The sequence below is a fragment of the Pelodiscus sinensis genome, chromosome 2 (genome assembly GCF_049634645.1).
Source record: "Pelodiscus sinensis isolate JC-2024 chromosome 2, ASM4963464v1, whole genome shotgun sequence".
NCBI lineage: Eukaryota > Metazoa > Chordata > Testudines > Trionychidae > Pelodiscus > Pelodiscus sinensis.
In genome coordinates, this window is record NC_134712.1 from 69,329,126 (window position 1) to 69,346,802 (window position 17,677).

The 17,677-nt window shown below is 42.8% G+C and overlaps 1 protein-coding gene across 1 annotated transcript in view; it reads right to left on the minus strand.

Annotated features, from left to right (window-relative positions):
* LOC142826872 (uncharacterized) overlaps nucleotides 1-17,677 on the minus strand; it is a 184,176-nt gene that overhangs the window by 81,456 nt on the left and 85,043 nt on the right. Inside the window, exon 2 of the mRNA XM_075919821.1 lies at nucleotides 4,447-4,616. The gene's annotated coding sequence lies outside the window, so the exon portion shown is untranslated. The remainder of the gene's footprint in view (nucleotides 1-4,446; nucleotides 4,617-17,677) is intronic.

Consider the following 17,677-nt stretch of genomic DNA (forward strand, 5'->3'; position numbering starts at 1 on the left):
ACAGGATATGTAAAATAGGCAGCTGCATAGGGCTCCATGAAATTTGGGGCACCATATTGCCCCAAATTTCGTGGTGTCCTAGGCAGCTGCATGCTCTGTTTCGGCACTCTGGCCAGCTCCATCCTCTGACCAGTCCCCCACCAGCTGCGCCCAGCCGTCGCTCACCAGGTTGTAGCAAGTGGCAAAAGCCTATGGGCTGGAGGAGTAGCTCCAGAGAGGGAGGACAATGTCCATCCCACTTTGGCCAAGCTTCTGCCCAGCTCTTGGGGAAGAGGTGCTGTTTTCCCAGGTCTAGGCGCCCCCTCCAGTAAGTGGCTCTGGTAAGTGTCCCCCCTTCCTGTCTCCTCTCCTTCCCCAGAGGGGAACAGGGGCTCATTTCAGTGTGCCCCAAAGCAGAACAGTGCCCTGGGGGCCTGGCTGCCTGTGAGAACTTTGCCAGAGCTGAGAGCTTTGCCAAGGATGTTGGCCTCAGGTTCAGCCCACTAGGCGCTGGCTCAGGTAGGGAGAGAAGACACTGCACAGCTCCCTCCTCTGGAACTGTCTCAGGCATGGAGCTCCTTGGGGTGGGGTGGGGTGGGGTGGGGTGGGGTGGGGTGGGGTGGGGTGGGGTGGGGAGGCAACAGGCGTCAGCTGGCTGCACTGCCACCCCTGCTCCTCTTGAGTCCTCCAGCCTGCTCGCTCATGCCACTCACCTCAGAAGAGGCTCTGACCTGCTCTTGCCTCCCCCCTGCAGCAAAGAACGCCCCCCCACCCACCCACGGGGAGAGGGGAGCTGCAGGGAATGGATGAGGGTAACTGCAGCTCATTTTTGCAGATACAGATGCGCATGTGGACAAATTATGTATCTATGCAGGGCCCTTCTAATTTCCTGCCCCAAGCTGAAACTGCTCCTCGGATCCCAGCCCCGATTGCTCCCACACAGGCTGCTAGAAAGAGCCAGGTGGTAAGACCTGCCTCTGTGGCTGGCAGATTCCTCTGAAAACATGTACCACAGAGGTTCCCTCCCAGCATGCAGCCCACTAATGCCCCTCTCCCAACACTCTGACCTACATCTGCCCTGCACGCTGAGCTACCCCCCGCCCTCGTATAGCTCCTAGCCAACCCTTGCATGTACACAGCCCCAGCTACCCGCTCCCTGCACCCTATGCTGTTTTCAAACTTTTTGAGTTAAACTCCCCTCCCCACCTTTGAGTTATAGGTTTTGGTTCTGCCCCCCAATCCAGAGAGGCTGGGTGGCTGTTAAGATGAGTCACGTGGTAGACACCAAATATAGTTCTTCCAGCAGCAATTGGGCTCCATAAATAAGCCTAATGCCTGCAGTTGATCTAGTGTCCAATGAAAACGATGGCAGATATTAAATCATTTTCAAATCCACTATATAAAGTCTCTATATTTGCCTTTACCATTCTGTGTTATCTTTTCTGCTAAAAAGATGCTGGAACGGGATATTGTAACATAGCACCGTATTGCCATCCTCTGTTTTTATTAGAACGGTGGTTCTCCTGGATGGCGGCAAAAGTAGTAGTGAAATATTTACATGACAGAGCAGCATGAAATTCATGTTCTGAATGCCCATAAACGTGTGCCCATAAACATACAAATACATCAGCTCAGTGGAGGAAGTTGCCCCTTGGACCTTCTCCCACTCCACCCACCAAAAATGTCTTACTGCAACCTTCATAACTACAAAACTGCATATAATTTTCATCAGGCCCTGCTCTGAAATCCTGACAGCTCAAACTGCGCACAAACCAGGGAAAGCCAGAAAAAAGCTGCTCAATAATAGTAAGATATAAAGATAAGTGACTCATTAAACCAAAGTTAGGAAATTACATTTACCTACTTTGATCTAGTACTTAAATATCCTCTGATACCAAAGCGCTACCCTGCCTCACTGGTCTTAGTACCTGCATTCACCTGACCAAGCTCAGAAGGGAATTTGTGATGTCAGTGCTGGGTAGTTAGAGGATCTGCCACTTCTCTAAAGCCTGAGAACCTGCGGAAACCTAGGTACTGTGATCCGTAGAAAGGTCCTTTCAAATATCTTGGTCCCACCATTAGCCCCTGCAGCTTTTCCAGTGTGCCTGCAGAGAAAGACTGATGCTAGCCAAGGAGTTTCCTTTACTGTGATTCTCTGTTTTTCTTTTAGAAGAGGAATTGCATGCTAAATTGGCAGATAAGGTCCAGTTCTTAACAACTGCTAACCAGACACATTTTTGCTTCACACTGTAGAAGTCCTTAGGGTGCAATTCACTCATGTGTGGAGAGCACATATCAAGCTCTCTGCTACAATTAAGTCTCACGATCAGGCTACACAGAATGGCTCAATTATGGAGGAGGACTCCTGCACTGCCTATGCCTGTGTCCACTACATTACAAAAGGCTGCCAAAAAGAGGATGGTTAGAGGCAAAGAAAGGATGATTTTAAGGCACAGTTTCCAGTTTGTAAAATAGTGACATTCCTTCCCCCACCTCCCAGGAGATTGTCACGTTTCAGACACTGAAACCTGTGAATCACTCCTCCAATACTACAAAAATGATTAGTAATCCTGTGGCATCTTAGGGTGCATCTATACTGCAGCCATAGCTCGAAATAAACTATGCCAGTTGAGCTACGCAGAGATATATATGTAACAGAAGAAGAAGTACCTGTCAATTATATGACCCATGTTAATGAGGCTAATTAAGTGGGATGGATGTGTCCCATATATATCTTTTGATGTGGAAATGCAGATGTTAAAGGCAAGAGAAATTGGCTTTGTAATGTGCCAACCAGTTAATGTCTTTGTTCAAGGCCAGGGTAACAGTGTCAAATCTATAGTAGATGAGTTCCAGTTCTACATTCTCTCTCTGTAATTAGGTAGTGAAACTCCTTTGTAGAAGAATGGCTACTTTTTAATCCATGATTAAGTGATCAGTCAGGTTAAAATGTTCCCCTGCAGCCGTGGTCACCAACCAGTCGATCATGATCGAGGCCTCGACCATTTGATCACGAGGCACTTGGGCCGTCCCATTTTGCCTCCACCACGGAGAAGCCCCACTACCTACCTCCAGTGTAGTGCCGGCTTCCCGCAGGGTGGACGGAAGTCCTGCCTGCAGCTTCGCGCCACTTCCAGGGGTTCCAGAAGTGCACTGGCTGCTCCCCTCCCACCGTTCTGTGGCGTGCTGGGCATGCTGCAGGAGGCAGCGTTGGCCCCGGAGGAGGAGTGTATTTGAAAATGAAGCCTGGACAACAAACCCTCAATTGGGGCCAAGCTCCCATTTGGCCACAGCATCATAACACTCCTGAACTCCCCTTTCCCCCAGTCCCTACATCTGAGCCTATCATACACTGGAATCCCCTGCCCTGAGCCCCTCACATACCCCAACCCAAATTCCTGAACCCTCACATCCAGAAGTCTGCGGCTTGCTTAGTACCCTAACCCTACATCTGACCCCAACACTGCCCGGCTTAGTGCCCCCTCCCCGAGCCAGCGTTCCCTTATCCACCTCCTCCTGCATCTAGATTTCCTCCCAGAGCTTGTACCTCTCACCCCTTCCCACACCCAAATCCCTCATTCCCACCCCAGATCCTATACACCCTGTCTCAACCCAGCAAGGGTACGGCTAGACTGCAGGATTTTTTCAGGTTTCCGGAGATATCCCAGAAAATCTCTTCTGCATCCAGGGATGTGTTTGTTCTTCCACTTCTTTTAGTGGAAAAGCAAACATGATCTTTCAGTCACCCCTATATTCCTCTTTCCACGAGAAATAAGGAGGCTTCCAAAAGAAGGGTTTTTTCTGACATTTGGTGCAGTCTAGACAGGCCAAATGTTGGAAAAACTTCTTCCTACAGAAGAATTGGGGAAAAAAGCAGCAATATAAGGTTTGGGGATAGCAAGTGATGGAGAGGAGGAGAATAGAGAGGGCGGGGCTTCAAGGAAGGGGCGGGGCGGTAGATCTTAGCTTGTTCTGTCATTTAAAAAGTGATCTGGGGTGTAAACAGGTTGGAGACCACTGCCCTACAGGTTTATATGTGTTGCCACTTCTAATGTCTGATTTGTGTCCATTTATCCTTTGTCGTAGAGACCAATATACATGACAAGGAGGCATTACTGCCATTGCTGGTACTCGAATACTACAGTGAGGGGCCATAAAAGAACATAAAAAGAGATATGTCAGGAACAAGAGACTGGTGGAACTAATGCTCAGAATTCTGAACTGAGAAGCAGTGGCTGCTACCTACACATAGGTCACCATAGCAACTGCAGAAGGACCTACTTTGTTACCTTCCATTTTGCCAAAGACTTAAACCCAGCCCTCACTGACCCTAGATAGTTCTCCACTTAGAGCCTAATTACCTGTGATATGTCAGCAGGGGAGAAATGTGAATTTCAAACAACACAGGAACTTTCAAATTAATTAATATCCACATTAATGCACAAATATAGGGTCTTATTTAAATACCTTCTTCCTGCAAATTTGCACATGCAAGTTGGGTAACTTATCAGCATATGCGAAAGGTACCGCAGGTGGTATATGACCAGGATTCATCACCGAATGTGGTCTGCTGGTTGGATCATTAGCATCCTCGGCTGGGTACTGATGGGACATGTGATGTGAACCCTGAACCATGCCTACATGTACAAATAGACAATAAAGAAAAAATGACCTAGTTATCCATTTATACTATGCAATCACAGTAAGTATTTGTGAAAATCTGACTCACCATTCAATGTGCATCTTATTTTTTATTTTTTTTTAAATCAGGGCCTTCACTTTTAATTGAAGTGAATTTAAAAACAGTAATTTCCATTTCCATTAAGAGAGAACCGTTAGAGGGAAACCAGTATAATAGTTTACAGAGCCTATGTTCTTCTCCTCTTAATTGGCTTATGACCAGAACTAGTATATAATTTTAAACTGCTTTCTGTTCTACTCTAATACAGATTTATCCATGAAAATGAATGCTTGATATTAAGCAGTGTGTTTTGACACTGAAGGCCAGACCTTCAACTGAGATTTGCACTAGCAGATGATCTGGCCCTAAATTTCTTTTTCTGATTGTAAAATCAGATTAACATTAAATGGTTTGTAATCTCCCTTGAATTCCTATGTAATCAAGGGCCAAAATAACATCACATTTTTATCAAATCAGCTTGAAGAATCCCTACGAGTACATTTGCTCTTACAAGATTTCCAGACAAGTTTTTATAGAACTATTAAGTTTAATTATGGAGGTTTCGATTAGCAGCTAAACTTTTAAGGTGAATACCTAAATGAACCACAACACCAATCTTGTGGAAGTTCACCCATCACCACTAGTGAAAAACCATGCAGCCATTGGTCAAGCCAGTCTAAATTCCCTGAAGCATCGTTTCCAGGTGCAGAGAATTGTCTTTTCATACCTCTGTTATTGTCAGGTGGGACAATGATAATAACACAATGTTACCTTACCTCCAACTCATGTGACAATTCTGTCACTCTATCTGGTTCATGTACCCACTGAACTTTGAAAGCAAGCACACAGGAACTATTTGTATTTATGTTGATTATGCCGAGGCGTATAATAAATATCTTTAGAAACACTTCAGAACAGCTATCAGACAGAAAGGAAACTTAGTGTACAAGTTTTGCCAAGGAATTATGCCAGTTTTTACCTGTTGCAGCAGTTGGAAAATAGACCTGTACTTGCCAGAAATGTACTTGTACTTGCATGTTTGGAGTGGGAGTGTGAGCAGGTGTTTGCAAACCACAGTAATATTACTAACAACACTTAATATCTTTTTTAAAGTAATGGCTGGTGTCTAAAATATCTGTCAGCTAAAAAATTTCTCCTCATTTTGGGTTTTCTAAGAGCAATAACCAGAGTGGGCCTGCAAAATGAAAGCATGTGCTACTAATTTCAGTATGCCACATGATGTGACTCCCCTTTAAAGCCAGTTAATGTTTGACATCACTCAATAGTCCTTGCCTCCAGTCAAGAGAGAAAGAAAGGGGTGGCATGCAGAGCCCTGAAGACACTAACTGTGCTCAATCAGACCTTTGTCTTTTGTGGATGGCTTTATCCAGGGGCTACAGTCTCTTTCCATTACTAATAAAAATGACCCTCACTAGGGGTGATGAAGAAACAATAAAACTAATCATTAAGCAGACCTGCTGAGATGTGAATTCCAGTCCCAGGTCAGATCTAATTGCAGTTGGACACTGAACACCATCCTGGTCATTTATATTAGCCACTTCATGTCTATTTTTATGTATTTGTATCTTTCTTTCACCATCAAGAAAGAAAAACCCATGAATCAATGAAAAAGATAGCAACAGAAGTAAAAACAGTCCCCTCCATTTTCCCATGTCAGGCAGATGTTCTAAAATATTCACTATGTGATCAAGATCAATCATGGAAAATTTCAAAAAATATATAATTTTCAAAAATGTTCTGAGCAGCTAAACCAGCGGTTATTGTGAAAGTCGTACTATGATACCTACCAGGAAAACAGTACAAAGGGGAAGAGCAAGAAGTCATAATTTCGCATGCACATGGATACATATGTGGAGCTGAGATTTTCAAAGCAGTCTAGGAGATTTAGATATGTATCCATGATTAATTTAATTGGAAAAATTCTATTTCCAATTTTGATATGTCTGTATTAGTTTGTGTGTGTACCTAGACACACAGAGACATGCATCAGTGCCCTCATGTATTATACATTTAGAAATAAATAATATTTTAGGCCAGTGGTTCTCAAAGTGTGGTCTGCAGACCACTAGTGACCCATGACTATCTTGCAGGTAGGCCATGGGCTCAGGGTTCACCCTACCCACCCCCACCCAGTGTGAAGTCCATGTTTAGGCACTCCAGCCTCACATGCCCCCCATAGCAAGGTTGGCTTCCCGCTGCATGGAGGAGGGAGCCTGAGTCTTGCAGGCAGGATCCAGCTCATAGGGGGAGAAAGCGACTCTGCACACTACCATTCCCCTTTCCCCAAGCTAGGGGAATGGCAGCGAGAAAACTGATGACCTGGAAGCTTTCTGCACTGCTCCCATTGGCCGGAATTCTGGTCAGACCCCCACCTCTAGCCCGCTTCTGCATGCAACCTCCCAGCCAAACCCCCAATGCATAGCCCACTCCTACACCCATTTTGTCATTATGGAGGGTTGGCTGGTGGGCTGTGGAAAGGTTTGCTTGAACAGGGCAGGCCATGGGCCAAAAAAAGGTTGAGAACCACTCTTTTAGGACTTCTCTCTCTCTCACATACATAGCTCTCTCCTCATCTATTTCTTTCCATCACTATCAGCGCCTAATCAGACTATTCTCCTTTTTGTTCTCAACTTCATCCTTAACTGCTCGCACCATTCTTTTGTCTAGAGCAGGGGTCTCCAAACTACGGCCCGGGGGCCGGATGCGGCCCGCGAGGCCCTCTCATCCGGCCCGGGGAGACCTTTTTGGATTCAAAGGCAGAAGAAGTGAGATTGTTTCAAAACCCATTTGAAGCAGATGTGGCCAGTTGCCCAGATGAACTGCAGCTGGAAGTCATTGAGTTGCAAGCAAATGACCTCCTTAGGGACAAGTTCAAAATAGGACTGGTGGGTTTTTACCAGTTTTTGCCCAAGGAAGACTTTCCTAATGTCAAAACTTTTGCATCAAGGTACCTTTCAATCTTTGGAACAACATACCTGTGTGAACAAACATTTTCAAGAATGAAATACGTGAAGAACAATTTGAGAACAAACTTGTCCGATGATAATCTCAGGTCACTGTTGATGTTAGGGACAACAAATCTAAAGCCAGAAATGTCTGCTATTTTGGCATCCAGGAAACAATTTCACCATTCACACTAATACAGGTGTTCATGTGTAGTGTATGAATGTGTTATTAAATAATAACTGAATAAAATAATATTAAATACATAATTAAAAACAACATCCATGTTTTGATTGTTTTTTATTTGGACCTCAAGTGTGTAGTCGGCCCCCGAACTGCTGTTTGATAGTTAATGTGGCCCTCGGGCTGAAAAGTTTGGAAACCCCTGGTCTAGAGCGTAGACTGCCAACCAGCTACCTAGCCTTCAACACAGCCAAACCACTATTTTAAAATAAATTCGAAGTAACGGAGTGCTTATTTTGAATTTGGTAAACCTCATTCTACGAGGAATAATGCCAAATTTGAAATAGCTATTTTGAAATAAGTGCTGTGTTGATACTTATTTCGAAATAAGGGGCCTTCAGCCTTCCCAGGGTGCCCTGGTGGCCACTCCAGCATCAACCAAGAACACTCCTCTCCCTCCCCAACTCCCTGGAGCCCTTAAAGGGGTTGACTCTGGCCACAGTGCCTGTACCAGCTCCAAGCCTGCCAGCCCAGAGCTAGCAGTCACTGCCCTCTGATCCAGTGGCCCCAAAACATGAGCCAGCAAGCCACTGGCAGCCAGCCCTCCACCACTCCAGCTCCTCAAAAAATGAGGAGTAACGTTAGTTCGAACCAAGGGATTTGATTCGAACTAATGGGACCCGGAGCGCACTTCCTGGTTCGAATCAGCTGGCGAGCAGAATAGCATGCGAGAGAGATTATGTTAATGAAGCGCGGGATATTTAAATCCCTGCTTCATTAGCAATTTCAGTCAGCTACATCTCGAGATAGGGAGCAAGTGTAGACATACCCTCACTCACCTTGTCTCTCTAATATCTTGGGGCCAACAGGGCTACAACACAACACACACAGCCTTATTTGAGGGCTTAATTCAGTCACCAGTAACTCTGAGACTGTGATCTCTTTGGGGAGGGGCTCTGTCTTCCTCCATGTATGGGCTACTGTAGGCATTACAAGCATACATATATGTAAATATAGCAAATATGAATAATGTTAAAATAATAACTTTATGCTAAGTACTTTTCATTCAAAGGTCAAAAAAGTGTTTGCAAAGATTAATTAATGAACAACTCACAACTCCCCTGAGAGAGAGAGAGAGAGAGACAGAGAGAGAGAGAGAGAGAGAGAGAGAGAGAGAGAGAGATGTCACTGCTGAAAGTCAGGATTGGTTTAATGGAGCACAGCAACTCTACACAACAGGTTAGCACAAGAAGCAGAGAAAAATGCTTTACTTCCATTGAAACTGCTCAGGCAATTTAGGAAAAATTCGATAATCATAGAAGATTAGGGTTGGAAGAGACCTCACGGGGTCATCTAGTCCAACCCCCTGCTCAATAATCCCAGCTGACACAGGGTTTGGGCAACTGAGTTAACTACGCGACTCTTAGAAAAAACATTATGAGATTTTTAATAGCCATAAATGATAAGGATTTAATACATTAGCCAGAAGACAGTTCCTGTAACAGCAGTGTTCCCTAACCCCTTGCTCAGACATTTGTTCTGTGCTGATTCAGATGAAGGCAGCACTATAGAATAACCAACACTTCTGCAGAAAGTTGATTTTTTGTGGCATTCGAGTCCAGCCCAACTTTTCTTAGCATGTGAGATTCAACATCATCATAGCGAACATGTCAAGAAGGACACTTTGTGAAGTACTGGTAGTTTTTATAGAACATTACATGGGATCAGCTCCTTTGCCCTCATTATAAATAATAATACAGAAAATATCATAATGTCCACTACATAAATACATAGTATGCCCACACCTTGAATACTACATACAGTTCTGGGTGCTTCATCTAAAAAAAAAAAAGTATATGAAATAGAAAATGCACAGGCAAGGGAACCAAAAATGATTAGGGGTTTGAAACAGCTTCCATATGAGAAGAGATTAAAAAGACTGGGAATGTTCAGTTTAGAAAAGAGATGACTAAAGGGGAATATGATAGCAGTCTATAAAATCATGAATGGTGTGGAGAAAGTGAATAGAGAACTGTTATTTACCCCTTCACATAATACACAAACCAGGGGTCACCCAATGACATTAATAGGGAGCAGGTTTTAAACAAACATAAGGAAGTACTTCTTCACACAACACACAGTCAACATGTGGAATTCATTGCCAGGGAATGCTGTGAAGGACAAAAGTATAACTGGGTTAAAAAAAAATTGGATACATTCATGGAGGATACGTCCATCAATGGCTATTAGACAAGATGGTCAGGCATGCAACCCAGTGCTTTGGGACTCTCTAAACCTCTTACTGCTAAGGATGAGAAGGGATAGATCACTTGATAATTGCCTTATTCTGTTCTTTGCCTCCAAAACATCTGGCATTGGCCGCTGTTGAAAGATAGTATATTGGATTTGATGGACGATTGGCATGACCCAGTATTGTCAATCTTATGTTTATATGATTGGATTGCCACAGTTTGCCCCACAAGTAAGGAAGAGAGATTTATTATAAAACCCTCTTTTATAAACTATAAATGGAAGAGGGTTCCATTCCTCTTAAAATATTCTGCAAATCTGCCTTGAACAGACACAAAGTAAAAATCCTATCCTTATAAAATACTAGAACTGAGTTACTAATGACAACTTACGCTATTAAAAATAAAATAATTTTACAATAGAATTTTCACTATTTAATCTTTTCAAATATCCATATATTTGCACTTAATGGGTGCAATTGCCCCAGGATCTGGCAATTCAAAGGGGCCCAGAGCTCCTGGCACTTTAAATTGCTGCTGAAGCACCATGCCACATGCTGGGTGTGGCTCTGAGTGCTGGGGGGCAGGCAGGGCAGTGCACCGCACCACAGTCCAGGCGGCACAGCCTATGGTTGGCTGTCCTGGCTCCATGCCTTCCACATGAGGCCCTGTGCATACTGGGAGTGCAGAGCCAGGCCCCACACGCACCTTTCCCAGGAGTCTGCAGAAGCTGTTGGCTTCGCTGGTACAAAGATATTAGTAGTAGTAGTTTTCCAGATCTATAGGGGGATATTTATAACCAAAATAATATCTGTTTTATTGACATTTTTCTTTTTAATTGATTAAAATATAACTATTTAAAAGGACATGTATAAGTTGATTTGTTTTTAACAAAAAACTAACATTCTGTGGCTAATTTATTGGACATATACCTTAAAAATAAATGGAAAACACCATTTTATTATTTTTTGCTGTAACATATTCATCATTGTACAAATATAGGCACAATTTAGAGAGCAAATTACAGAGCACCCCAAAATTCAAAGGTTTTTGGATTAGGGATGACAGCTTTCTAATCACACAAAACCAAACACCTCTGCTTCCCCTTCTCCAGGGCCCTGTCCTCTTAGTCCATCTCCCCTATCGCTCACACTCTCCCACTCTGATTCACTTTCACCAGGCTGAGATGGGGGTTAGAGTGAGGATAGGGGAGTGAGAGCTCCGGCTGAGGGTGTGGGTTCACTGGGCATTTACTGTGGCTCTCAAAAAACAGCGATCTGGTCCCTGCAGTCGTGGGGCATGTGAGTGGCCAAGGAGACTAAGCACACTGCTCTTTCATCCACAGGCGCCACCCCCGCAGCTCCCATTGGCTGTGAACCACAACCAAGGTTCCCAGCCAATGGGAGATGTGGAGCCAGCACTTAGGATAGGGGCAGCATTGAGGGCCTCATTGGCTACCCACATGCTTAGGGGATGCAGAAAACTGGCAGCCACTTCCGGGAGTTACACGCAGCCGGAGCAGGTAAGGAGCCTGCCTTAGCCCCAGGCCTCCGCTGTGCTGCTGACCACACTTAAAATAGACCAGTTGGTGGTGCCAACTGGAGCCACCAGGGTCCCTTTTAGATTAGGTGTTACATTCAGAAACTGGACACCTGGCAAACCTAATTTAGATTCCAGTTTGGGACTAGTAAACCCTGATTCAAAATCCACTAAAGCCAATAGAAATCCTTTCACTGACTTTAATCAGTTTAAGTCTGAGCTCTAAATAGAGGTAGTCAATAAACATTGTGCAACTGGCTATCAAAATACAACCATTTCCAAACTTCAATGGTGTTTGGATTCAGGATTCCAGTCCCAGATGCTGGAATAACAGCCTGGAAACTGTCCTCTATTTATCCAAAGAATAGGCACAACACATTGCACAAGCAAAGATTTGCAACACTGCCTTCAACAATTTACCTTTCTGTCTTAGAGGAACCACTTCAGTGCATGAAAGGGTAATACAATTTCCTTGCCACTACAAACTATGGGGGTGAGTTTTCTGACATAGATATCAGTCCATGTAGAACTAAAATGAAACCCCAAATCCATTTCACTAGAGGCACTAGAAAGCCATCAGATAGTGTTTACTCATTACTAACCTTAGCTGGGTTCAGTCAAGTTACTTAGATTTCAAAAGCTCCTAATTGTTATCTTCAATCTAGCAAGCCACCAAATCCTGTGCTCAATATTTTTATTCCTTTAAATAAGAATACATAGACTGAGATGGGTAAATGTAGACATTAACTAGGTCTCTTTAGTCAGTTAGGGTTAGCAATCTGAGGGTACATCTGCACAGCAGTGTTATTTCAGAATAACATAGTCCGTGTCTACACTACAAATAGTTATTACAACATAATGTTGAAATAATGTCGAGCTGAAGGACTTCTTACTCTGACTCCTGTAATCCTCATTGTAAGAGGAGTAAGGGAAATTGGAGGAAGAGTGCTCTTTCTCAGGCTTTTACACTGCCAAAAGCCAAAATAAGCTATTTCGACTCAACCTGCGCAATTGACATAGCTCAAGTTGCATAGCTTATTTGTCTTTAGCCCTGCTATGTAGATGTTTCCTATGTCACCTCTATCTAACCTTTGCTGATACATTTCGTGATGTCATCTATACAGCTAAGATCCTCTCTTAGAAGCTCTGACCCCATTAAAACTCATATCCACATTATTTAAGGGCATCATGTGGATTTTTGTTCAACATTGAAGCCACACAGCTGAGAAACCTAAAACTAAATACCAATACTTGATCTTGAAGTAGAGGACAATTTTCTAAGCATACCAAAGCCAGTTTTACTTGTAAAATCTTAAATGGTGTCTTTAAAAGAGCTATTTTATAAGGATAGTGTCTCAAAGGTTTTCTTGTCATTTCTTTACATACACACACACATTTCAGTTTTGTCTGGTTATAGTGAATCTGCAGAAGCTTTCTGCATGAAGCATACTGGTAGGCATTGCAAGTAGTCACATTTAACAGTAAGACAGAAATGTTTCAGTGACAAGGAAATTTATTCTGACCCCTTACAACTTTCAATGAGTTTGCAAAGATTGAATGTCAGCACTGCATTTTATCCAGAATTTTAAAATTTATGGGACAAATTTAGCTTTCACCCTTGTAATACTATTGAACTCAATAACAAACAGGTTTGTCCCTGTAAGAAAAATGAAGCAAGAGAGAAACCCTGGAGCTCTGTGTTTCCCTATGTCAATTTTAGTATGATGTCCACAGACATAGACATTCCCAATGCTAGTGGAGCCTCAACATTCCTGTTTTCCTGGATATATGTCATTAATTTTATATTCAGACACTGACATTCTAAACTAGTCAGCAGCTGGTTTTGCTCATTTGGCAACAGCAGGCACATTGAAATGCCAATATGTGCAAGTGTGAAAATTAGAGATTTAATAGGAAATTTTTGAATGACTTTAATATAGTTAAAGATGATAGACTGGAAGAGTTTCAGGTTCCCCTGAGCAGAAGCGAAAAGATTTGGTTTTCCATGTCCTTTCCACCTATCTGAGCTGGAGAATAGCCAAGGGCCTCTTTGGTTACTGCATAATGTAGAGTTTCCTCCTGATTGCTCTAACTTATGACAGTAATAAAAATCCCATAGGAACCTTTTCATTCACAGGTTCATAGGTTCCAAGGCCTGAAGGGACCTTTGTGATCATCTAGTTAGACTGCCTATATATCACAGGCCATAGAACTGCCCCAAAATAATTCATAGAGCAGGTCTTTTAGAAAAGCTTTCAACTTGATTTAAAAATTACTAGTGATGGAGAATCTACCATAAACTTTTGTAAATTGCTCCAATTGTTAATTAATCTATTAAAATGTATGCTTCATTTCCAACCTGAATTGATCTAGCTTCAGTTTCTAGTCATTGGATCATGTTGTATCATTCTCTGCTAGCCTACCATCAAATATTTGTTCCCTATTTATATACTGTAATCAAGTCATCCCTTAACCATCTCTTTGTTAAGATAAACAGATTGAGATCTTTGAGTCTATTGATATAAGACATGCTTTCTAATAATTTTTTACTCATCCATTTCCCAACAAAATCCTGTAAGACAGTTTTGGAAAACTATGTAACAGTGCTCACTCCCTTTGTTTTTTCTCTGAGGGTATGTCTATAGTACATGGCTTCGTCAACGGAGCCATGCAGATTTAAATAATTGCCACTTCATTTACATCAAAATGGCTGCCGCGCTGTGCCAATCAGCTGTTTGTCAGCACAGCGTGGTAGTCTGGACTCTCCGCGGTCGACATCAAAAGCCTTTGTCGACCATCCCAGTAAACCTCATCCCACAAGGCATAACGAGGCAGTGGACAAAGGCTTTTGATGTCGACCACGGAGCGTCCAGACTACCACGCTGTGCCAACAAACAGCTGACGGGCACAGCGTGGCAGCCATTTTGATGTAAATGAAGCGGTGAGTATTTAAATACTCATTTATTAGTATTTAAATGCTTCATTTTCCTATGTCTACAAAGCTCATCTACATGGCTCCATTGACGGAGCCATGTAGTGTAGACATACCCTGAGAGAGATCACTTAAAAGTCTGTTCCTATTTGCACTGAAACATTCTCATGGTTCTTCTCTGAACCTTCTCCGAAACCAAGATGCTTTGGTTTTGGCCCCTTATTCACGGGATCCAGGACTGGGTGATGTAGGGCTAGTTACATTTGGCCTTGTATGATTTAAGGCTTCTCCACTTGTCAGCCCTCTATTTGTCCTCTATTTATACCACTGGTGTAGCACTGAAAAGGGAGCTAGGATCTGGCCCCTATATATCATGATAGAAACAAAGACAGAGATATTTATGGGTCCTTTTATGGCATATTTCTGGTGGGATTCAACTCAATAGTTAATCTCCTCCTACTGGCATCAGTGAGAATAGGAATAGACTTTTGAGTGATCACCCTGTCCCACAGAAAAATCAAAGAGAGTGTGCACTCTTGCAGTTTTCCAAAGTTGTCTTAGAAAATTTTGGGGGTAGAATGGATGAGTAAAGAAACACACAGAAATTAGACTCCCAAACACTGCTGTTTCACCAGGCCTTGCCAGAGACACAGGGCAATCTGTGAAGAAGCCTCGTATTCCCATAGGCTATGTCTACACGGCATGATTATTTTAGAATAAGCTATTCTGGAAGAAATATTCCGAAATAGCTTATTTCGAAATAGTGCATCTACACTTCAGGCAAGTCTGGAAATTAGACTGAGGCAGGCCTCCCTATTGTGGATACACTACTTCAATTCAGAGCCCCAGGAACCACTAGGGAGTAATTACTTTGAATAGCCTTCGGGAGGAGCTATTTCAAAATAGCAGCAGTGGAGCGGCCAAACTACTGCTATTCTAAAATAGCTATTTCAGAAGAGGCATTATTCCTCGTGGACTGAGGTTTACAAATACCAAAATAAGCCACCTGTTATTTCAAAATTATTTTGAAATAACAGACTAGCTGTGTAAACGCTCTCATAGTTATTTTGGAATAACGGGCTCTATTTCAAAATGACGCTGCTGTGTAGATGTACCCATACTGACCCAAGTCACCCCATCCCTGTTTGTTAGCAGCATGCTTCTGTTGGACCCCCTGTTGTCATTGGAGAGAACACTGCCTTGGATGAGAATCCCACAAGAGTTTCCACTTCTGCAGCATAAGGACATTAAAGGGTCTATATTGCTATGCCTGTCCCCCTCCCACTCTCCACCATCCCCTTCCCCCCAGACACTCGTTTTATGTTGCTTTTACTTAAACATAAAAGAATGGATTTTTAATAGAGCTTCATTCAGGCTTCTAAGCCCTACATACAAGTTGTGTGTGTTTGGCTTCATGCCTTTATCTGTGCAGTATTCCTGAGTATACTTAAATTGTTGGGGTTTTTTTTAACAAATCCTAAGAATTCATTAAAAATAAATCTGTGGAAAACTTGACCTGCAGTATACATATTTCCCCATCACTTGAACTTTCACATTCAGCTGCATTTTGTGTGTTTAATTTTGTCTCACACTGTTAAAAGGCCTCATCCCATATTTGGCCCAGGGTATACTACAGTTTGCTCCATTAACTGAATGTGAGGCATAGCATTTTCATAAAACAGAAATTTTAATGTAAATTTTGCAATGCTAATTCCTTGCATAAGAGACCAAGGGATAAGTAGTGGATTACAGTTCAACCTTCCCCTGGTGTCCATAAATATTTACTGTTTCTTACTCTGTTTCAAGACACACATGAAATTCATCTTCCTGGGGGAGAGGGAAGGGATGTGGAAGGGAGAAAATCATCTTTAAAGTATAAATGTGCAGAAAATGAAAACAGATGCATGGAAAGGAAAAGAGAAGCTGGTGGGAACATTACTGAACTGAAACACATTTTCCCTAGGAGATGACAGCATTGTGCACTTCTTTAAAACTTCCCACAGACAGACAACTCCCCTGTGGAAAAGCTCTCAGGAGGAGGTAGAATATAACCTCAGGGAAGAGAAACAAATTGGAAATGTGTCACATTCCCAAGTGAAACTTCTAACTGAATTTGTATTGTCCTATCGTTAATTAAAACACAGCTCTTTCCCAAAGAGCCAAGAGAGAACAGTCTTCAAGTAAAAAATAGAAATCTGTTCTAATCCTGTTTATTTGGAGAGGCCTGGCTGGCAACAGACGTGCAATAGGGTGATCCCAGTCAGCTCTGAACTGACACAGTGACATGATGACTGGGCTTTGAAGATAGAGCAGCAGTGTTTATGTAGTGAGCAGCCATGGTAGAAAAGGGAGGAAGGGGGCGGAGGGGCTGGGAGGGAGATCGGGAAACTGTAACTCATTGTGGATGGGCTGAACTGGCCTGGGTGGCAAGCTCTTAAAGCTCAGAACATTCATCAACCTGCCGAGTGGGCCCGACATCCTGGAGCCATCGCTGCTCTTGCTCTCTCCCTTTCTGTGTCAAGCATGATGCAGTCCAACTGTGTGGAGACAGCACAGCCCAGCCAGACAAGCTCTGGTCAGTGCAAATAATCACAGCTCTGACTCCTTTCTCTGTTACTCAGCAGAGCCTGGCCACAGAACACAGAGTTCTCACAGGAAGTTTACGTCAGTTCTCTTTCTCACACACTCACACATACATACACAGAGAGAGAGAGAAAGAGAGAGAGAAAGAGCTAAATTCATTCAGAGTCTAACTCCATTTAAGGCAGTGGAGTTACACCCAAGATAAGTTTGATCTATGCTCTTTAATGTTGCAGATACTAAAGAATTTAAGTCCCAATTCAGTTGCCACATCAGTTTTATACTAGAACGACTCCACTGGCTTCAGTAGAATTGCTCCTGATTTACACCAGCTTGAGAGGAGAAACAGGCCCTAAGCCTTTTTACAGGGCTTTGAGCAAGATGAACCAAGTTTTCTGATCTCCTCCTTTTTTCTGAGGTAATTTAAACTATTATTTTCATTACTGTTCTAATATGATGGTATCCTTCTCTAATATGAGATTTTTATTATTGAAATGTGAACTATTTCAAACTTCATTAGTTATTTTTCCTATATAAGCACCTCAGTCCCTAACATTTGCTTCCTGAAAA